This window comes from Castanea sativa, chromosome 3 (assembly GCF_040712315.1).
Source record: "Castanea sativa cultivar Marrone di Chiusa Pesio chromosome 3, ASM4071231v1".
NCBI classification, from domain to species: Eukaryota; Viridiplantae; Streptophyta; class Magnoliopsida; order Fagales; family Fagaceae; genus Castanea; species Castanea sativa.
In genome coordinates, this window is record NC_134015.1 from 15,754,654 (window position 1) to 15,779,606 (window position 24,953).

The 24,953-nt window shown below is 32.0% G+C and overlaps 2 pseudogenes; both read left to right on the plus strand.

Annotated features, from left to right (window-relative positions):
- The first annotated feature begins 3,080 nt into the window (after nucleotides 1–3,080).
- Nucleotides 3,081–7,195, plus strand: LOC142628581 (chitinase-like protein 2; annotated as a pseudogene).
- A 7,500-nt stretch (nucleotides 7,196–14,695) lies between these two features.
- LOC142627266 (chitinase-like protein 1) lies at nucleotides 14,696–18,060 on the plus strand (annotated as a pseudogene).
- Nucleotides 18,061–24,953: the final 6,893 nt, after the last annotated feature.

Genomic DNA, 24,953 nt, shown 5'->3' on the forward strand with positions numbered 1-24,953 from the left:
CCTACTTCCCCTTAGAGAAGAGCTATTGGCGTGTAAACTGTGAATTCCATATGTGAATGTGAATGAAATATACCAGTTGACGTAGACCATCACTCCCCGAGTCCACTCTGGCACAGAAGCACATATTGGTCTTTCTCCGTATCTCTCTCTCTCTGTTTTAATTACGGTTCCCTTTTATTCTAGTGAAATATAGGGCTTTCGTTTATTAATTTATTTAATTGTAACGAAAATTGGATGAAAAATATTTAAAATAATGCTAGGGACACCCTCTTCACACTTAAATTTATGTCTTGCTTAAGAGTAGTCAACTTTTGATTAATGCATAAGTTAATATAATATGCTTAAGTGTGCATTTGTTTTGGCTCTTAAAAGCCGAAATGCGCTTTTTGAGGCAAAAAATATAAAATAAGCATTTGTTAATAGTTTTAAAAAATGCTTTCTTAATAAAGTTGCATTTTGAAATGTAAAGGGTGAACGTTATTGTGTGGACAGCTTAAGTAGAATGTAAATTTATATGTGAAAAAGAATGTGTTTATAGGCGAACTGAAAACTTTATAATCATATAAAACCATATATCAAACAATAACTACATGATCCCGCAAATAATATCTTTAGGGGTTTCAACATCATTTTCTTTAATTTGACCAAATAATGGCTCTTTACAAAAAAAAAAAAAATTATTTAAGGGAAAGAGCAAAAGTTTTCGCTCATGAAATTGTAATGCACCCGAAACTAGAATCCACTATGCACGTGTTTAAACACTTAAACCTTTCCTCTTGTGATGTGTTGAATAAAAAAAAAATCTTAACCTCAAAAATTTTACTTTTGGAACCCTGTAGTTTGGATGGTACTTCTGTCTCCCTAAAAGGGGGAGAAGACAGGTTTGATCCATGGGGGCATAAAAAATTTTATGTCCATGATAGGGTGAATTTTAATTGTTATTCATATTTAAAAAGTATTATTAAATTATAGGTTTACATTGTTCACATTTGTTTACTCTACCGTATAAGATTTAAAATTGCAAGTATGTAAACTAAGAATTTTCCCATAAAGTTAATCAATGAATGAACTGAATTTGTTAAACAAGGTTTTAGGGTATAGTTACTCAAAATAAACATGGTTAGGATTTTGAGGCCCCAGTCGGGTTAGATTAGGCCTATGGCCTAGCATATATAACACCGAATTAGAACCTCTGCCCCAGTGAAGAATAAAGAAAGACCGCTTGGGTTTTTTTCTTGCAAAAATTAAATATTTAATTTAAATTATATTTTTCTTTTTTGGTGTGCGCATAAAGTTAATTAAAGTTTAGAATGCAGAATTCACGTGTTTCTTCTAACTCTGTTCCTTCTCAAGTAAAAGATATTGCAGTGGCGAACCACTTTAGGACGGGAGGGACCCGTGAATTAAGTCTCTGGTCCATTGCAGCCTTTATATATATATATATATATATATATATATATATTATATAAGTCTCTGGTCCATTGCTAATACTTGTTGGTTGTTGCTTACGCCTCTACATCATCCAACTATCAATATTAATATTTGAATACTAATTTATGGCCAAAATCTATAAATGGACCTATTGTAGATATGGTATATTCAAATTTACTTTAAAAAAGAAAATATTTTGTTTTTTTATTCAAAAGGTGATGTCTTTATTGATAAGATAAAAGTATAAAAAGATAAAAACAGATTAGGTATGGACTAAATAGTGACTAAATTAAATCAATAGTTTATGACTTGCAATTTGACTATCTTTCCATTTCCTTCTCCCAGCAGCCAGCACAGTACGTACCCAGTTTATTATAAAGAGCAACTTCTTTTTACAGCCTTAATAAATAAGTAGGGCTGTTAATGCTCGACCCAACCCGCGAATACGACACGAACTTGATATGGGTTTTTTCGGGTTAAGGTTGTACCTTAATGGATTTGGGTCATAAACGGGTCGATTCAAAAGCGACACGATAAGAAACGTGTCATTAGCGGGTCAACCTGCATGCCCCGTAATAGACACGTTTGACATACCAATTTATTTGTGTCAATCTAAAATGATCCACTTAACACAACCTGTTTAATTTGTATAACAAATAAATATTTATTTTATTTTAGATTTGTCGAATACCTTTTATATCCAACATATATTTTAAATTTAAAAAGAAAAGTTAGTAATTACAAAAACTTATAAGGAATATAATTGGAAATTGAAATTTTACAAACCCTAGATCTCTAAACCCTAAATCTCTAAACCTTCTTATAAATATCTTTCTATTTTTATTTTTTATTTATTTTTATTTTTATTTTTATTTTTTTAAATTTCAGCCGTACTACTCACTCTACTATCTTATAGTTTCACGCCCAATTCTCAAATCAAAATCTCAAACCGGTTATTGCTCTCTCTCTCTCTCTCTAATGTGTTTATTTTTTCTTTATAATGTTTTTATTCTATAAACTTTGAACCCATGTGCCGTTATTAATATATGAGATATATTAATTGTTGGTTAAAGCCACGGTTGTAGTTTTTGTCTTGTGCTGTGTTTTTGTGTGTGTGTGTTTGTATTAGTGTTGGACACTGTTTGCATATCTAGCAAGTGAGTTTATTGAGATAGTTTATAAACTAGATTTGATGGGTATTGCTTTTAAAGATTACAAGAATGTGGGATAAAAACTTGAAGTGTATGCATTACTTTTGAGATGTAAAAAAATAATATTTCTAGATGGATGTTATATTTAATATGATGCATGTTGAAATGGGTTGTGTTATATTCGTGTCAACCCAACACGACTCATTTATTAAGTGTGTCAAATGGGTTGGTTCAGGTCAACCCACCTTATTAACAAGTCGGGTTAAGGTTGAAGGATCATGACACGATTATTAAATGAGTTGGGTTAGGGTTAAGCCATTTAGTCGAATACTCATACCTCGACATGACACGAACCCAACACGCTAACCCGAATTGACACCCCTATTAATAAGTGAAGGAACAGACTTTTCTCCAGTTTACCATTGTTAATCAATGTTACATGCAAAATTAATGGAGTATAAATTTAAATGGTGTGTACTCTTGACAATATTGGCATCTATGTTAGTGCTTGTTAATTGTGATGAGTCTTCTGTGAAGCCATCGTTTGTGGGGGCATTTGGAACTATATTTAGGCTTAAGGACTGTTGGGAGATTTAGGACCTGCTTGATAAAATTAACAAACTTTAAACCCAAGTTGTTAATTAGATTTATTATGAATAAATTTTGTTAAAACAAACAAACATCAATATCATGCACAACAGAATAGTAAATAAGATAAGTTATGATAACCCAGGAGAACTAACAAAACAAATTAGTTTCACAGTAAAAAACCTGGGGAGAAACCTTCTCGAAAAGCAATTCAGTATAGTAAAGAGAAGTTTCAGATCTAGTACAAAACATTTGTTTCTAGACTTTACAATCCTCGTAGATGAACTTATAGCAGAAACCTTCTACATTTTCAGAACCTCTAAACTCTTCAATGTATGAATGTCATCCTTTTGCACGGATTCCAGTACATGACTAACTAATGATGTATGGATCCTAGTACATGATTAACTTACCAACTTGAAGAAGATTGTTGGGTGCAAAGTTCTTCACTTCATCAACAATGAAGATTAGGAAGTACTTGGTTACAAAACCCTAAGGCGCAAAAGATGCAGCAACTTCTTGCAGAGAGAATAAGGCACCAGGTCACATTTTGCAAGTGTTCTCCTTGCATAACGACCTTTAAAAAAAGTCTTATATATGTCTAGGGTTGTGAGAAAAGAAACCCTACACATACATGTAAGTATGAGCCGAAAATTAGATTTGGAAATTCTGATTTTATAGATCTCGACAGATTCAGCTTCTGTCGAGCTTCTGTTGAGTTTCGTTCTTAAGTCTCGATAGATACTGTTTCTGTCGAGGTATCTGTTAAACTTTAATGAACAGTTTTTCTTCACTTGTTTCTTGGTCCAATCTTCATGACTTAATAGTTAGCTTGAACAACATGTTTCTTGAAGTACTAAACCCATCCTAGATCTACCCAATTACAAGTAAAGTGTATTTTGTTAAAGGATTAGCCAATTACATAAATATATCTCTAACAAGGATTGTCTTAGATGCAGCACGCATCCGCCTAATTATAACCCCCGATGATGTGAACCAAACACATGCTGTGTCGAAGGGGCCGTTTCTAACTACTTCCAGAACGAACAGTTTGAGAAGATGTTCTCAAACCGTAACTCCCTCGAGGCCCATGCAAAGGGCTTCTGGGACTACCACTCTATTATCACTGCCTCTGCTCACTTCTAGGCCTATGGCTTTGGTACTACCTACATCAACTTGAACTTCATGGGAACCAAGGAAATTGCTGCTCTTCTTGCCCATGTTGGCACCAAAACCTCCTATAAGTAGTATTTTTTTCCCCCTAAGAAACTATCCTGTGAGTAGTTTAGACTTCAGAGTTTCTGTTTTGTGAACTTCAATTTGGGGTTTTGCGTTGTTGATTGGGTTGAATATAAATGTGTTTAGGGACTTCTTTTTCGTCTAACTATGATGTCATAGGTGAAGGTTGAAATTTTGTAGGGGTTTAAGTAAGTAAACTTGATCAGAATGTGTATTATTGTGTTTGAAGACATAATTTTGTTATATTGTGGGCATAGGCTCAAATTGATCCCCTCCCCCATCTATCAAATTATTCAAAAGAATTTTTTTTAATAAAAAAAAATCACCTTTTGCTAACCCCATTAAAACATTTGATTACCTCTCTCTCTCTCTCTCTCTCTCTCTCTCTCTCTCTCTCTCAAATGATTAAAAATGTTATATACTACTATGCAACACTTCATGCTTGACTAGCAAGTTTGGTGGTAAACATTGGAGAAAATTACATTAATTTTACCACCCTAATTATACCCTATACTACACTTTGCTCCCTTAACTTTCCAAATACACGTTTTGCACACAATTACTCTTATTACACTTTGCACCATAACGTCAAATTTATTGTTAACTTGCATGAAAACCAAAATTTATGGTACAAAGTGTAATCATGAGTATAGTTTAGGGTGATAAATTGTAATTTTTCTTTGTTTTGTGATTGAGAAAATATACAATTGAGTCCTTTCATGCAGTGCCATAATTTTCTGTCTAAGTTTACAACAAACTTGACGTCGGAGTGCAAAGTATAAGAAAAGTCATAGTTTAAAATGTAAAATGTGAATTCAAAAAGTTTAGGGGGAAAAATGTAATGAGGGATACAGTTTAAGGTGATAAATTGTAATTTCTCCAAACAATTGGTTACCTAAAGATAGATATTATTGATTATTTGATATGTCAAAAACATCTACATTTAGTTTGAAATATTCCAACCAAGAAAGATTTAATTTGACGGTTGGAAATGGATTTTAACGTTTTAATCCTTTTATGTCGTTTTCTTATTAAATGTCTTAAGAATTGATGTATAATTTCGGCTTTGTTACATATTATACTTTATTAAAATGATTTCACTGAAAATGAATGTTATAAAAAATGTTTAATTGCTATTTTGATTTTTCAACTATATGGTAAAGGTCAATTTGGTCCCTCAATTTTGTTAATTTAGTTCTACAACTATTAATTATACCAATTTAGTCCTTCAAAATTTAAAATCAAGTAAAAATAAATCAAAATCAAATCAATTTCATCTTTTTTAAAAATTAATTAATGTGGAAAATTGAATACAAGCTAAAAAGTTATTATAAAAATGTAAAAATTTTAAAATCAAATCAATTTCAACTCTTAATGCTATTAATATTTATAAATGGGCAATTGCCTAAGGATGAAATTGACTCGATTTTAAAATTTGAGGGACTAAAATGATACATTACTAGTTGAGTGAAAAAATTGAATTTTACCCAATAATTAAATGATCAAATTCGTAATGTAACCTAAAATAATTAACAAGTTGTATTATTCCGGCAATAGGAGCCAAGATGGGATGAGATTTATTATTCAAATATTAAAATACTTTTTGAATCCTACATTTTTAAAGTAAATGATGGAAGCATTGGCTTGTAAGTGAGTCTACTCATAGAGTGGTTTAATTATTTTCTTTAAAAAAACAAATTACGTTGAAACTAAATTAATTTGAAGCACAATGTCTCGATCAACAAACTATAGTTAAATTACATATGAGCAATAGCTAATAATCACTCACTCACTAAATGTCCATGCAAAGTAAAAGTGGATGATATATTTCAGGTGGACATAAAGTGACAACTAAGGAACAATTAGACTGGAGTTTATGTTATAATAAGGAAATGAATTCCAACTCAGATTACTGTGATGAGCACTACAAAAATGCTTATCCATGTGCTCCTGGAGTTGCATACTATGGTCGGGGTGTTCTACCTATCTATTGGTATCTACCATTTCAATTACACTAACATTTATCATACATTCTTTATATCTTTGCATTTGAATTATTTTCTCATCCTATGTCATTCAATTTTATCTTAAGTTGAAACTTCGTTAAAAGTTTTATGTTTCCATATTAAGAAACATGATAAGAAATCATTTTCTACGATAATTCAAACATAAGTACCTAAGTGATGCATTCTTTAAACAAAATCTAGGTAACCAATTCCTAGGAAAAAAAAATGTGCAGACTACTTTTTGGTAAAACTAAATACAATCATTTTGTTAGTTAAAAGATGCATATAGTTTAATTTACAACCCTAAGTGCGCCTTTTGTTTCCTTCCCTTAGATGAATTGATTGTAGATCAATTCATTGTTGCATGCCACAATCCGAATGATTGTATTTATTGTTGCTTTCAACAGGAACTACAATTACGGAAAAGCAAGTAAAGATTTGAAAGTAGATTTGTTGAACCATCCAGAATACATTGAACAAAATTCCACCTTGGCCTTCCGAGTTGCAATTTGGAGGTGGATGAAGCCAATTAAAGAGCATCAACCTTCGGCACATGATGCCTTCACTAGTTACTGGACACCCACCAAGAATGACACTTTAGCAAAGAGAGTTTCTGGTTTTGGTGCTACCATGAATGTGCTCTATGGAGATCTTGTTTGTGGTAAAGGTGATAATGAGTCCATGAACAACATCATCTCCCATTACTTATCTTACCTTGATCTTATGTGCGTTGGCCGAGAAGAAGCAGGGTCTCATGATGTGCTTAGTTGTGCTAAATAAGTTGTTTTCAATCCATCCTATTCCTCATCTCCTTGAGCTTTGTTTGGTGTTAATAGTATGTCCCTTATTGAACTAATCTTTTTGTAATGTCGTTAATAAGAAAAAAAGAGTTTGTCCAAACATGAAGGGAGTAAGAGTTTGTTTAAACTATTTGTAGTGACTGGCTTTTGCTAGTACTGTTTGTAAGTCTTGAGATATAGTTTTTCTATTTCAATTTTCTAAGTTGTAGAATTTTTTGGTGTAGATTTTATATGAACCTTTCTATAATTGTATAATATGTGTTTTAGTTGTGAAATCTTGAAATATATTCCATTTTTCTGTTCTTTTGTTTTATTAAGCATTAATTACATACGAAAAAAAGTTGCATTTATTTTTGGTCCAAGGTCAACAAATTTTTTTTTTTTGAGAGAAGGTCTAAGGTCAACATAAATGAAAGAAATATGTTGCTATTGGAGATTCTCATATGCAAGGACCAACTTTATTACAATTTGAGGTCTAATGATATTACTTTTAAGTTTTTTTTTTAATATCAAATAATTAAAGATTTTTTCTTCTCTCTTTTAAATTTTTTTTTTTAAAAATTGTGTGAGACTGCGTCCTTGTCCGTTTTTGGTGTTGGGCTAAACCCACGTGAATGGGTGGAGTCGTGTTATTGCCTCTCAAAATCGAGGTTTGACTGATTATATTTTTCCCTTTAGGTTAAGGGTTTTATAATGGAATCGCCATTTATTTAATTGTTGGAATGAATAATCAAATGAAAATAAAAAAAACTCATCATTTTATTGATTTGAGAAGGATTGTACATTGATCATAGGAAATCACATAACTTTATTCCTGGATACAATTTAAGATAAAGTACATGGCTTTATTTCCTAGTTACAATCTAGAAATTGAAAATTATAAAGATAAATATTGATCTATCAACTCTTGACCTAACCTCAGAAGTTATGTTACAAGGTGGAAAGGTATTAGACACCCATCTTACCCGGTGAAATTGGTTTTCTAGACTACAGTGGCTAACATTCATATCAAATCATCTAATATGTTATTAATCAATTTGCATGTTCATTTCTTTGCTTGAATTAAATGTGTGTGGATGGTGATATCCTAGATTCAAGGGTTTGCGAGAATTATGAAACAGACATATTTTTCAAATTTTTTATATAGTTAAGATCAAAGCTCGCTAGTGTTATGCATGAACATGTGATGAATAACCAATAACATGTGAAGAACGCATATGAACATTTAAGAATATCAAAACATATTCAAGGAATTTAAATACATACTTGAATGCTCTAATCATAATCTCATCATAGTAATATAAAAAACCAGTTAGGTAAATGGTGCATATAAGATCTACACAGTGGAGGAGGAGACTCTTGGTAGAGGTCATAAAGGTGGAGTAGAAAAGAAGAACTAGGAGTCTCACTCAATATCTTGAGTCTCAAGAAGGCCAAGATATGACAAGACTACTTTATTTCACTAGAACTCAAGAGATGAGAAGATAGAATGTTTCTCTCTCTTGGAATGGAGGAGAGAGGGGGGTTTATATAGTTGTAGTGGGGAAAATATGAATGAAATGTCATTTAATATGAGTTGACAAAGGATCAAAAGGAATGATGAACCTAGACCCTATTTCAGAATTTGGAGAAAGCTGGTGCATTAAATGTAGAAATTGGTAGGAGTGATGAGCAAGCAAAATTTGGTTTTTCCCGTAACTATTGTAACAGCCCGCAAAGCCAAATTTAAAAAATCATATCTTACCCAATTCTGATTGTAATTGTCTTGTTCTTGTGCTCAAATTGAAACCCCGGATTTCTAGTTTCTGGAAATATTAACCTCACTCACAGATATAAAATATTCTAAGAGATATCAATGAAATGGTGAGTAGATGTCATTTGTTAGAAAATAATTTCAATATAATTAACATTAATAGGTCTCAAATTAGTTTCCAATTAACATTAATAGGCTCCAATCACTTCATTTTAGAATTAATTATTTTCAAATTTACCATAATTAAAAAAATAATTACAAAAATTACTCATTGAATAATTAATATTTGACTATCTAATTAATTAACTGTGTGCAACCTTACCATAAGATGTAGTCTTAGCCAATCGAATTATGACACGTTATTAATCTAAAATTGATTATAATTATAACCAATTGGAATCAATTGTTCATCATCACATATAGCTGTACTCAATTTGTGATAGTGCTTCTCGACTAATAAAACTTGATTTGATGATAACTTTCAATCTGATGGTCCGATTAGGGCTTATAACTAGTTGATTTGATCGTTATAATATTAGGATTATTTTGATGAAATGAAATTAAGGATCTAATAGCCATAATTAAGATGTCTATTTCCAATGTGAAATTACCCTTTTAACCTCCATGTGAGGTTAAATGTGGGTTGCAAAATGGGGTGTCAACACAAATTATTTTTTCTTATTTATTGTGGATATATATTTTCAAGGTACATAATATTTTTTTTACAATTTATCATGATGTTAGAGCTTCTGCTTTTATGGAAAAAAATTTCATTAGACTATAAGGTTCTAGATGTATAGACTATATTTGTTAAAGCACTAGTAGCAATGTCCCTATCTTAAGGTAAGGGGACAAAATAGGTAAGCAAACCCAAAAAGATCAAAAAAAAAAAAAAAACCCACATTATATAACCCATCTCTACCCTATTTGGGATTTTGTTACAATTGCTCCCCATTTTGAGGGAGCACTATTCATTCCCAATTTTATTTTATTTTATTGATTTTCTAATCTCTCTCTCTCTCTCTCTCTCGGGGCACCATCACATGGCTTGGAGCTGGTTGGTGGTGCAACGTCGGCTAATGGCAGGTGGTGGCATCTTATCGAATCTCTCTCCACTAATCCCCCTTTCTCTCCACCAGATCTCTCTTAATAATGCAACAGTTGGTGGATGGTGGCATTGACACAAAAGAGTTAGGGAGGGTTTTTTTAGTAATGGAGGAAGAAATTAGATAGAGAGAAGAAATTAGAGGAAATAATAAATTAAAGAATATAAATAATATTAAAATGAAGGCGAAAATGCACTTTTGGTCCCAACATTTTCGGCCAATTTTCATTTTGGTCTCAAAAATGATTTCGTTCCTATTGTCGTCCCTGTTTTTAAAAAATCATTTCTATTTTAGTCCTTGCAGTCACAAAGTAACGGAACCCTCCTACACGGTGAGACAGAGCAACTTGTCTACTGATGTGGCGCTGACATGGTGCTGACGTGACGCTGACGTGACATTAAAATATTATTAAAAAAAGAAAAATGCTATATATACAACATTTTCACAACATTGTCACAACAAATATATAAATTAAATTAAATGAAAAAAACCTTAAATCTTGTTCTTCATTATTTTAATTTAAAGATTTTAATTAAATTGTTTTTTTTATTTATTTTATTTTTCATTATTTTTCTTGAAGAGCCTTACAACTTGTTCTTCATGTTCTTCCCAGCTCAAACCCAGCAAGAACTCAAACCCAGACCACAAGAACATAAACCCAGATTACAAGGAAAAAAAAAAAGACGAAGACAAACACAAACAAAGACCCATATCACAAACAGAGACCACACGTAGACAGAGACTCAGATCACAAATAGAGACCAAACACAAATGAAACCAAGATAACAACCTAAGCCAAAATCATCAACAGACCAACTGACCTAACAGAGAAGAAACACAAACAAAGCAATCAACCCACACAAACAACAAAACCACCACAACCAGCGAATCCAAACCAATCCGAGGAGTTGTTTGAGAAGAATGGGACTCTTCCTGACCCAGCTTCCACCGATAATTCTGGGTTACAGATTGTGTTGAACATTATCAGAGATGGGTTGAAGATAGATCCTAAAAGGTACCACAAGATGAAGCAAAGATTGGTTGGTGGGTCAGCGAATCCAACCTTCGTCATTTTCATTTAGATCTGTGTGTCTTAATTTTGATTTGGATTTGTGAGCCTTTTTGTTATCAATTGGTTTAGATTAGATTTCAGTTTGATCTAATTTAAGTTCTAGATCAAGTTTATCTTATGGGTTTCGCATTAGATTTGATATATGAAATTGTCTGTTTTGTTGTTAACTATTCTATTCGTGTTTACTTTTTTGCTATTCAGTTTGTGGGGAGTAGGGATCATTTTATGGACAAGATTCGTTTGAATTAAATCTAAGGTCAGAAGCATGCCACGTCAATTAAAATCCAATTGACTTAACTCAGCAAGTTCAACCGAGGTTAGCTGTAAAGGTTAGTGCCATTTAATATAAATATTCTTTTTTATTTTTTAAACTATTTCTCTCAATCTCTCTTCCTCTTCCTCTCTTTCTCCGTCTTCCTTACAACAACCACAACAACAATAACTCCACCATCATGCCACCACCACGCCAGAACCATGCCACCACACAACAACCCATTAAAAAAACTACCAAACAGACATTGCAATACACTGCTACCACCATGCCAGAACCATGCCACCACTACTACTACGCCACCACCACCATACCGCAAACCCACATTAGCCACCATCACCATCAATCACCCATCCCCACCACCACGGCAACCCTTCACCACCACCATGAACCTGACCCACAACACAACAGCAAACATAGTGAAACCCACCCCCCACAACCAACACGGCAACCCCCACCTCCACCACCATCAATCACCCAGCACCACAGTGAACCCCCAACCACACCCACACTCATCGAACCCATGACCAAATTCGATTATATAAACTCACACCACGCTGATCTCACTGCCGCAATAACCACGTCGCCCACCCCACCACCACGGCAACACACCCACCACCCACTAAAGCACCACGGCAACAACCCACCCCACCACCACTAAAACCCACCTCACTTCAGTACCCAGCCAAAACTGAAACCCATTTACAAAACTGAAACCCAGCCGATCTGATGGGGTTGTCTCCATGCTGATTTGAGAGAGAGAGGAAGGAAGTGCTTCAGGTTTGAAGAGGAGAGAGCATAATGATTTGAAGAGAAGGAAGAGAGAGAAAGATAAATGAAATAATGAGGAGATAGAGAGAGAGGATAGAGAGAAGAAAAATTAGAAAATAAACATTATTTTATTATTACTTTAAATGTCCAGAATCCAGTTGCTAGGAATAGTATTATACTTCTTTGATCATTCAGTTGCTTTGTTCTATGTTTAGCATCCAGATATCCAAAGAGATGAGTTTTTTTTTATTTTATTTTTTTATTTTATTTTTATAAAGTAAAGTGGTAGCAAGTTGCAACGCAATATTAACCTTTACAGCTAACCCCGGTTGAACTTGCTGATGTGGGTTTGCGGTGTGGTGGTGGTGGCGTGGTAGTGGCAGTGGCATGGTTTTGGCATGGTGGTAGCAGTGTATTGCAGTGTCTATTTGGTAGTTTTTTTAATGGATTGTTGTGTGGTGGCGTGGTTCTGGCGTGGTGGTGGCATGGTGGTGGAGTTATTGTTGTTGTGGTTGTTGGTTGCTTTAAGGAAGAGGGAGAAAGAGAGGAAAAGGAAGAGAGATAGAGAGAAATAGTTTAAAAAAAATAATATTTATATTAATTGGCAATAACCTTTACAACTAACCTTGGTCGAACTTGCTGAGTTAAGTCAGTTAGATTTTAATTGACGTGGCATGCTTCAGACCTTAAATTTATTTCAAACGAATCATGTCCATAAAATAAACACTCTCCATTTCAAAGAGAAATGGAGAGGATCCGGATCCATTCTATTCGTGTTTACCTTTTTGCTATTCAGTTTGTGGGGAATAGGGATCATGAGATTTCTTAAAAGTAAGTTAAAACTAAAAATAATTTTTTTTTTGTTTATTAATTTTTTTAATTAAAATTAAAATGGAAAAATTTTCCCTTTTGTTTTAATTTTTTATTAATTTAAATCTGATGTGGCATTAAAAAATGCCAAATAATTTTTTTAATAATATTTTAATGCCATGTCAGCATTATGTCAATGCCATATCAGCAGGCAAGTTACTTCATCTACCATGTAGGAGGGTTCCGTTTCTTGGTTGATGATAGGGACTAAAATAGAAACGATTTTTTAAAAACAGGGACGACAATTGGAATGAAATCAATTTTGGGACTAAAATGAGAATTTGCCTAAAATATTGGGACTAAAAGTGCATTTTTGCCTAAAATGAAATAAGTTTTAAAACAGGAATTTTGGTATGGGTGTTTTGAAAATGGGGTTATCTAAAATAGGAAAAATATGTTCTTATCCTAAAGTATGAAGAACAGTTTTAGGAATGAAGTTGATGCTAATGCTCTTGAGCAAGGTTTCAGAGTGCAGCTACTCAAATTTCAAACATGATTATGATTTTGAGGCCCAAGATGGTTTAAAATTTAGATTAGCTTGCAGCCTAACACATCATGAGATTAAAACTTTTGTCAACCAAGAAAAAAAAAAGGCCTTTCAGGTTTTTTCTTTTGTAAATATTAATTAATAATAGAAAATCAATTAATATTTCAAATTTTCAATGGGCTAAGAATCACAATAATTTTTAGAAAATATTTAATTACTACTGAAGTAACACATTTTTAACGGTAGATAATAAAGGGATATCTTTCTTAAAATTTAGAATGTAAGTCAAGTCTTTTTTCTTTCTTTTCTTTTTTCAGGAAAATAACGAAGTCAAGTTAGTTAATAAAATAAACATATCTATTTATACATTAAGCATATCTATATCTACAATGGGTCCATCCATTTACGGATTTGTCACGTATTAATTTATAAATATTAATAACTGGATAATGGCAACGTAGAGGATAGAGTAAAAACAATTATTCGGGATGACATGAAATTTATAGTATAGGAGGGCGCTTGGATTCCACTGAAAAATGCTGCGTTTGCGTTTTCAGTTTTTTTTTTTTTTTTTTTTTTTTTTTTTCTTCTTCCAGCCGCAGTTATTGACCCAGTCTTCTGTGAACAGTGCATTCGTGCACTGTTCACAGACCCACAAATTTCACTTTTTAGTAACTTTTTCATTAAAAATGGGTCCCGCGGTACTATTCACACATTTTAAAATTATTTTGCTACAGTGTTTTCAGTTTTCAGTTTTCAACAATAAGTTCTATCCAAACAAATTTACTAAAAAGGAAAAAAATTGTTTTTTATTCAAAAGGTGTTGTCTTTATTGATCAGATAAAAGTACTAAAAAGATAAAGGGATTATAATTAGGTTAAAGGGATTATAATTAGGATATTACGGTGAATAAAATAAATGAGAGGTATTACGTTCACAATATTTTTATAATATTTTTACAATAAATTATGGATGGTTAGTTGTTACTGGTTCAAATTTGAACCTAACACTAAGATTTTTTTCTTTACCTAATAATAACATCTAGTAACGGCCTGTCGCTTATAATTTATTATGAAAATATTGTAAAAATGTTGTATACAAATTATTTCTCAAAATAAATAAATAATTTATGACTTCCGCTATCTTTCCTTTTCCTTCTTTCAGCAGCCAGTACAGTTCCAAGTTTATATGCAGCAACTTCTGATAGCCTCTTAAATAGTGAAGTTACAGACCTTTTTCCAGCCATCAATTAATTGCTTAATTGATCTTACATTCAAAAATGGAGTACAAATGGTCTGTCCTCTTTACAATATTGGCTTTAATATTAGCGCTTGTGAATTGTATCGAGTACTCTTCGTTGAATGAGCCATACAACATTGGAGGTTCGCTTCTGAAGCCCTGTCCTTTGTGCAACACGAATCGAAAGCCAGAGCCAGGTTCACCGGGAACCCAGTCGTGCTGTGATTCATCCCAAGGCGTTGAATTAGCGGTACAGGGTGGTTGAGATGTATACAATAGGCCTATTACGAAAGACCCAAAACAACCAGCAATAGGAACAAACCCAGGAAGTAAAGGGAAAAGTACTGTATACAGTAGGAATAGGCCAGGAAGTTGCTGTCACGGTGCCGTTCGGGACTACTTGAAGACCGATCATTTTGAGAACATGTTCTCAAAGCGTAACTCGCTTGAGGTTGAGGCCCATGCAAAGGGATTTTGGGACTACCAGTCTTTTATCACTGCCTCTGCTTACTACCAACCCTATGGCTTTGGTACTACCTACATAAACCAGACGTTCTTTGGGACCAAGGAAGTTGCAGCTTTTCTCGCCCATGTTGCCACCAAAACCTCCTGTGAGTAGTTCAGAGTTTATGTTTTGTGAACTTCAATTTGAGCTTTTGTGTTGTTGGTTTGGTTGAATATATGTGTTTTATGGACTTCGTTTCCTTCTCTCTTTTATGTTATATGTGAAGATTCCTTTTTTTTTTTTTTGGGGGGGGGGGGGGGGGGGGTTGGGGGGGTTTAAGAAAACTTGAGAGGTAAATTATTAAATGTTATGATATGTGTATTTATCATGTATCCTACTATTTTACCATAAATTTAACTAATGCAATTTATTATGAATATGTAAAAAAGCTCCACTAGGTCACTATATTTTTAGAGCATCTAATAATTACTCATTTGTGTGTGTGCTATATTTAAAGACTTAATTTTATTATATTGTAGGCCAAAAAATGTTATGGTTAACACATATCTGGGCATATGTTAAGAATCAATAAATGCTATGAGCTCCAATAAGTTTTTCAAAGATAAAAAAAATATTTGTTAATGAAAAATTCCCCCTTTTATTTATAATTTTTTTATGCGATTACCCCCTTTTAATATAAATACCAGTGTGTGTTACTGACTCACTGTGTGGTCTTCCCCCCTTTTTTTTTGGTCCTATTAATTGTTCAATTTTGTCTTATTAGTTTTCCTTACTTGTTGTGCTTGTATCGCCTGTCCATATTTATGTGTTTTTCCCTTTGTTACTTTTTTTTTTTTTGGATTTTAAAACTAGCTAACACAGGAAACCTTATTGCTTATGATTTTTTTTATAATAATTAATGGATTTTATTAATTTAATTGATAATATTATTTTTTACATAATAATTAAAATTATTTTTCTATATATATATATATATATTTTAAAAAAATTGGTTCTTATGTAGTAGGGACATAATAGTAATTTTTTACACATTTTATTTTTCATTCTACCATTTTTCTTTTCAACCAAAAATAAATATATATTTGTTTTCCATTTTATAACATTTTCATCCTTTATACTAAACACACATTGTGAAAAATTAACAGTTTTTTATATCTACCTACTTTTTCAATATCCTTGTAACCAAATAAAGTCTATAATTAGAGGATCATATTTGTAATTTAACCTTAAAAAAAATAAAATTAACACAAGTCATTAACTTTGGGGCCTTATTGGGATGAGATTTATGATTCAAATCTTCATATACTTTTAAAATCCTGTATTTTTTAAGCAAATGAATGAAACATTGGCCTGTAAGTGAGTCTATTCATATGGTGATTTAAAATTTTCTTTAAAAAAAAAAAATTTAAGTTGGAAGTAAATTAATTTGAAGAACTACGCATGTGGATGAACTAAGAGCTTGTAATTGTATATGAGCAATAGTCAATAATCCTTCACTCACTTATTGTCTATGCAAAGTAAAAGTGGGTGATATTTTTCAGGTGAAAATAAAGTGGCCACCAATATGGAAAAATTAGAATGGGGTTTATGCTATAACAAGGAAAAGAATTCCAACTCAAATTACTGTGATGAGCACTACAAAAAGTCTTATCCATGTGCTCCTGGAGTTGCATATTATGGTCGGGGTGCTCTACCTATCTATTGGTATTTACCTTTTCAATTATACTAACAATAATCATACTTACTTTATATCTTTGCATTTGAATTATTTTATCAACTTTGGTCATTGAATTTTATCCTAAACTTCGTTGAAAGTTTTATGTTTTAACAATTAAAAGAACATCATAAAGAAATAATTTTCTAGCATAATTCAAATATTAGTACCTCAGTGATGCAATCTTCAAAGAAAATCTAGGTAAATGTTTCTTGGAAAAACACGTGCAACTTAAAAGATGCAAACATTTTAATTTACAACCCTAAGATGTGTATATGCCTTTTTCCTGCCATTACAAGAATTTATTGCAAATCAATTCGTAGTTCCATGCCACAATCCTGGGATGATGCCATTACAAGAATTTATTGCAAATCAATTTTTTTAGGAACTACAATTATGGAGAAGCTGGTAAAGATTTGAAGGTGGATTTGTTGAACCATCCAGAATACATTGAGCAAAATTCCACGTTAGCCTTCCAGGTTGCACTTTGGAGGTGGATGACGCCAATTAAGAAGCATCAACCTTCAGCACATGATGTGTTTATTGGTTACTGGACACCCACTAAGAATGACACTTTGGCCAAGAGAGTTTCTGGTTTTGGAGCTACCATGAATGTGCTTTACGGGGATCTTGTTTGCGGTCAAGGTGATAATGAGTCTATGAAAAATTTCATCACCCATTACCTATATTACCTTGATATTATGGGTGTTGATCAAGAAGAAGCAAAAGTTCCTGAGGTACTTACCTGTGCTGATCAGGTTGCTTTCAACCCATCCTTTTTCTCAAATCCTTAAGCTTTGTTTGGTGTTGAGGAATTGTTCATCCTTTGTTGAGCTAATACTTTTTGTTTAGATAATGCATTAGTAAGATTCCGAGAACCTGTCATGCAACAAAAAGGATATGTTCAAACATGGAGGTGGAATTAGAGTTTGAATGAACTATCTGTGTATTTATTGGTTTGTGACTGCCTTTTTTTTCTAGAATAATTGTATGACTCTCGAGATTTTTTTTTTCAATTCCTAATATTGTGAAATTATTTAGTGTGGATTGTATATGAAACCTTTTATGTTTGTATAATATACATTTTAGTTGTGAACTCTAGGAATATATCCCTTTTTATTTCACTTGCTTTGTTTTAACAAGAATTATGTAAATAACAACAACAACAACAAAAATGTGCATTTATATATTTTGGTCTAAGCTTAACATAAATTAAAGATATATCTTGTTATTGGATTTGAAGGATCTCAGATGCCAGGATTAGCTCCATAAAATTTAAGGCTCACTACAAAAAAACTGGCCTATTGCGGCGGGCCTATTGCGGCGGGTGCGAAAACTGCCGCTATAGGTCGCCTATTGCGGCGCTTTTTCGGCCCGCCGCAGTACATGAGATCTATTGCGGCGGGCCAATGGCCCGCCGTAAAAGACCTAGTATATTGCGGCGTACTATTGCGGCAGGCCAGTGACCCGCCGCAATAGACCTCTTTTAGCGGCCTTCAGCTTAGATATAGCGGCGGGTCGATGACCCGCCGCAATAGCATCGAAATTGCGAGCAGGCCTATTGCGGCGGGTGCAAAAACTGCCGCTATATGTCACCTATTGCGGCGAGATTTTGGCCCGCCGCTGTAGATGAGATCTATTGCGGCGTTTTTTGTGACCGCCGCTATAGGTAAGGTTTTTGTATAAAATCAAGTTTTTGTAGTTTACAATAACGCATAAAAGATGAGTTTCAATATCAAATGGTAAATTACATCCGATTGACATGAAAATTGGCATGCATGTTAAGAACATATAGAAAATGTGATCCAACGGATAGATTTTCAAAATATGAATTCAACAATAAGTTATTGGTTGGTATAACATTTTATAGAGTTACGTCAAGTGTAACTTGAACCCAACCCTATATTTATTAATTCGATGTGAATTTTGACAAATCTACCGTTAGATTACATTATCTTCATATATTTTTCATGCTTAAAAAATTTCAAGGTGATCAAAGTTTAATAGCCATGTCATCAATCAATTGTTTAAATTCAAGTTTTTGTAGTTTAAAGTAACACATAAAAGATGAGTTTGAAGATTAAATGGAAAATTACATCCAATTGGCATTAAAATTGGCATGCTTGTTAAGAACATATAGAAAATGTGATCGAACGGTTGGATTTCCAAAATATGAATTCAACAATAAGTTATTGGTTGGTGTAACAGTTTTTAGAGTTACATCAAGTGTAACTTGAACCCAACCCTATATTTCTTAATTCGATGTGAATTTTGACAAATCTACTGTTAGATTATATTATATTCATATATTTTTCATGCTTACAAAATTTAAAGGTGATCAAAGATTAATAGTCATGTCATCAATCAATTATTTAAATTCAAGTTTTAGTAATTTAAAACAATGCATAAAAGATGAGTTTAAATATCAAATGGTAAATTACATCCGATTGGCATGAAAATTGGCATGCATGTTAAGAACATATATAAAATGTGATCCAACGGTTGGATTTTCAAAATATGAATTAAACAATAACTTATTGGTTGGTGTAACATTTTTTAGAGTTACATTAAGTGTAACTTGAATCCAATCCTATATTTCTTAATTCAATGTGAAATTTGACAAATCTACCGTTAGATTACATTATCTTTATATATTTTTAATGCTTGCAAACTTTCAAGGTGATCAAAGATTAATAGTCATCAATCAATTGTATAAAATCAAGTTTTTGTAGTTTATAATAACGCATAAAAGATGAGTTTAAATATCAAATGGTAAATTATATCCGATTGGCATGAAAATTGGCATGCATGTTAAAAACATATAGAAAATGTGATCCAACGGTTGGATTTTCAAAATATGAATTAAAAAATAACTTATTGGTTGGTGTAACATTTTTTAAAGTTATATTAAGTGTAACTTGAATCCAATCTTATATTTCTTAATTCAATGTGAATTTTGAAAAATCTACCGTTAGATTACATTAGCTTCATATATTTTTCATGCTTGCAAAATTTCAAAGTGATCAAAGATTAATAGTCATCAATCAATTTTTTAAATTCAAATTTTTGTAGTTTAAAATAACGCATAAAAGATGAGTTTTAAGATCAAATGGTAAATTACATCCGATTGGCATGAAAATTGGCATGCATGTTAAGAACATATAGAAAATGTGATCCAACGGTTAGATTTTCAAAATATGAATTAAACAATAACTTATTGGTTGGCGTAACATTTTTTAGAGTTACATTAAGTGTAACTTGAATCCAATCCTATATTTCTTAATTCAATGTGAAATTTGACAAATCTACCGTTAGATTACATTATCTTTATATATTTTTCATGCTTAAAAAATTTAAAGGTGATTAAAGATTAATAGCCATGTCATCAATCAATTGTTTAAATTCAAGTTTTTGTAGTTTAAAATAACGTATAAAAGATGAGTTCAAAAATCAAATGGTAAATTACATCCGATTGGCATGAAAATTGGCATGTATGTTAAGAACATATAGAAAATGTGATCCAACGGTTGGATTTTCAAAATATGGATTAAACAATAACTTATTGGTTGGTGTAACATTTTTTAAAGTTATATTAAGTGTAACTTGAATCCAATCTTATATTTCTTAATTCAATGTGAATTTTGAAAAATTTACCGTTAGATTACATTAGCTTCATATATTTTTCATGCTTGCAAAATTTCAAGGTGATCAAAGATTAATAGTCATCAATCAATTATTTAATTTCAAATTTTTGTAGTTTAAAATAACGCATAAAAGATGAGTTTTAAGATCAAATGGTAAATTACATCTGATTGGCATGAAAATTGGCATGCATGTTAAGGACATATAGAAAATGTGATCCAACGGTTAGATTTTCAAAATATGAATTAAACAATAACTTATTGGTTGGTGTAACATTTTTTAGAGTTACCTTAAGTGTAACTTGAATCCAATCCTATATTTCCTAATTCAATGTGAAATTTGACAAATCTACCGTTAGATTACATTATCTTTATATATTTTTCATGCTTAAAAAATTTAAAGGTGATCAAAGATTAATAGCCATGTCATCAATCAATTGTTTAAATTCAAGTTTTTGTAGTTTAAAATAACGTATAAAAGATGAGTTCGAAAATCAAATGGTAAATTACATCCGATTGGCATGAAAATTGGCATGCATGTTAAGAACATATAGAAAATGTGATCCAACGGTTGGATTTTCAAAATATGAATTAAACAATAACTTATTGGTTGGTGTAATGTTTTTTAAAGTTATATTAAGTGTAACTTGAATCCAATCTTATATTTCTTAATTCAATGTGAATTTTGAAAAATTTACCGTTAGATTACATTAGCTTCATATATTTTTCATGCTTGCAAAATTTCAAGGTGATCAAAGATTAATAGTCATCAATCAATTTTTTAAATTCAAATTTTTGTAGTTTAAAATAACGTATAAAAGATGAGTTCAAAAATCAAATGGTAAATTACATCCGATTGGCATGAAAATTGGCATGCATGTTAAGAACATATAGAAAATGTGATCCAACGGTTGGATTTTCAAAATATGAATTCAACAATAAGTTATTGGTTGGTGTAACAGTTTTTAGAGTTACATCAAGTGTAACTTGAACCCAACCCTATATTTCTTAATTCGATGTGAATTTTGACAAATCTACCGTTAGATTACATTATCTTCATATATTTTTCATTCTTACAAAATTTCAAGGTGATCAAAGATTAATAGCCATGTCATCAATCAATTGTTTGAATTCAAGTTTTTGTAATTGAAAATAACGCATAAAGGATGAGTTTAAAGATCAAATGGTAAATTACATCCAATTGGCATAACAATTGGCATGCATGTTAAGAACATATAGAAAATGTGATCCAATTGTTGGATTTTCAAAATATGAATTCAACAATAAGTTATTGGTTAGTGTAACATTTTTTAGAGTTACATCAAGTGTAACTTGAACCCAACCTTATACTTCTTAATTCGATGCGAATTTTGATAAATCTACCATTTGATTGTGACCATAATTTACCAAAATTAACCTTTTATTACACTCTTCAAGTCCAACAGTTAGATATCAAATCTAAAAATGACATGTGATTGACATGTGCTGTGTACTTGTATGATTATGTTCTCTCAATCTGACCATCCAATTAGTCATATTTTTTTTTTTAAAAATTAAATGTAATTAGTCAAATATTTAAATTCTTACATAAATTTAATAATAGCCATGATATATATATATATTTTTTAATTTTTAATAAGAATGTGTGATAATTTTTGTCGTGTGGTTTTTTTTTTTGAGAAATTTGAGTGGTGAATTTTATTGAGTATATTTGATTTTTTTTAAAATTTTATTTCATAGCTCATTAATAAAATAACCAAGTGACTTCACCAACTTGCAAATTTTTTTTTTAAAATTTTTTAAAAAATAAATATAATTTTTTTTTTATCTTCTTCTCTTATAATTTCTAAGTTGATAAAAATATTAATTTAACAACAATCCATTTTAATCTAACTGAAATTCATCTTTATCATTAATATTTAAATAAAATTATTATTTTATTTAAATTTTAAAACTGAAATATCTGAAACTCCGACAATTTTCCACATCATCATTTTAATGTTTTAAACTAAATAGTGTGAGAGTTTTACGTGAGTCTTTCTTTTTTCTTTTTCTTTGTATTGAAACCTAAACTAAGTCCTTTTTTATATATAAAAAAAATCTAATGTGAGGTCTAATTAAAAATATTATAATTATTTTTTAAATCCTAATTCTAATATGGGTCTTTGACAAAGTAAAAAATTTCAGTTTTCTATCATACATAGATAATAATAATGAACAAATAAAACGTATGTTGCCTTGGTGGTTAACACGTGTGCCATGCATATTTTTCAAGGACTTGTCCAAGGTTCTAACCCCCATGACAGCTTTTTTTTTTCCTTTTCATTTTTAAAGTTACTATATCCAAAACTACGTCGTTTTGGTTCTATTTAAAACTAAACATAAAAAAACCCTACACATCTCTTTCTCATTCAGCCGCCCTCCTCTTTCCCCATCCCCTCCCTCCCTCCCTCTTTCCCTCCCTCTTCACTCATCTCTTTCTAGATCCACTCCAATGGCGGAATCAACCTCTGCGACGGCGACGGCGACGTCGACGACGAGCCGAGCATCGACGACTCCACCACCACCACGACCAACAATCGGCGAATCATTAGCAGCAGCGAACAGCTTGACGTGGAGGCCTACGGAGGCCTCTACCAGGGGCGGACGAAGATCATGCGGTTCTGTTCAGTCCGAGATGCAGCGCAACGAGGGAAGGCTTACATTGGAGCAAATCCTAAGGTTTTGTGTTTTTTTTTTTTGGTTGGTTGGTTGTCTTAAATTTTTGTTAGAGAAAAAAAGGTTTTTGTATAATTTGCTTAGTGGGTTTTTATGAAAAATTTGGCTCAAAATGGTGAATTGGTGGATGGAATTCTTGTGGGTTAGTGAACAATTTGGATTTAGGGACTAAAAGATTGAATTTTGATGTTGGATTAGACTTGCTTTGGATTAGTCAGGCAAGTTTTATAAGTGATTGCACATTGGAAATTTCAGTGGACAGAAAATTGTGTAGTTTTATTGCAATTAGTGTAATGTGCATACACGAGGTAATCCAGATGGGTGTGGTTGTGTTTGATATCTGGAATTTTATTATGTTTCTTCTTACCTTGTAATTGCAAAAGTGAGGATGAACACCAAAAAAAAGTTTTAGGAATTTTTCGTATTTAACCTTAAAAGGAGAAAAGGATTTCTGTGTTTGCTGACAACATGATTCGGTATGTGTTTGTTTGACTGTGTAAAACACTTATCTAGTGTTTGATTGGGATCTGTGACAAGTGTGGGTTACAAAGTTTTCTTATAGACATTGCTAAATTATACTGTGTATGTTGGAGTATTTTATGAATATGTGCAATGTAAAGATACTGAGTCAAATGATGTATGCATCAATGTACAAGTGTGAATTGTGATGTATCAAATAGAGAATTTGACCTCAACACTACAACAAATTCTCTCTATTAGTCTTAGTTGCTGCTCAATGCAAATGCTGTGACCAATTAGGAAACAAGGCCCCAACCCACCAAATTTAGAAGACACCATTTTTGAAAAATAAAAAAAAGGCTCCCCTCTTTAAAATCCTTTAAGAAATTTTAACACTTCACTTCACATATCATCTATTTCAGTCTTCCCATTTTGTCTTGCTTCTTCCTCCGCCACCCCCCGTGGTCTCCTACTTTTACCCTAAAATGTGGGGATGGAAGTGTTCTAAGAATGTTGGTATTGTCACTAAGGCTTATTGTAGAATGTGAGGGTACTAAATTACTTTTCTAGTTTGGATGAGCATTGTTGGACAAATAAAAATGTTAGGAGACATTCAATAGGGCATGTCAGTGATATTAATTTTTTTTCTAGTGTAACAAAAATCAACCTAAGCATGGAAATTAAACTGATTGAAATTGTAAACTTTCAAGATTCAAATTCTCTTTAAACTCTTTAAGGTTCATAGGATAGCTGCTTGAGAAGAGTTGTAAACTTTCAAGATACATTGTTCGTTTTTATTCTTTGTTTTCTTGACTGTTATGAACATTTACTGCTGCTTCTTTATTTGCTTGCTTCCAAAGCTGAAATCTTTATCAAGTTTGTGTTAGGTTTCCAAGAAAACTAAAATTAGGCAAAGAAAAAGAATAAATATTCTTTTAATCCTGTTTTTGTTTGGTTTAGGGAAGATCCTATAGTCCTAGGTTGATTGTGATATCCTTATAAAGAGGAATTCTTTGCTGTCAGACATATTTGACTTAAGATCGATTTTTCATGATTTGAAAGGGAAAGAGTTCGTTTAGCTTAAAATTGGGATAAATTAGTTAATGATTAAAGTTTCAAAATTGAGCCTCTTTTTATGTTATGTCATGCTTCTTTAGAATAGAAAAGGGGG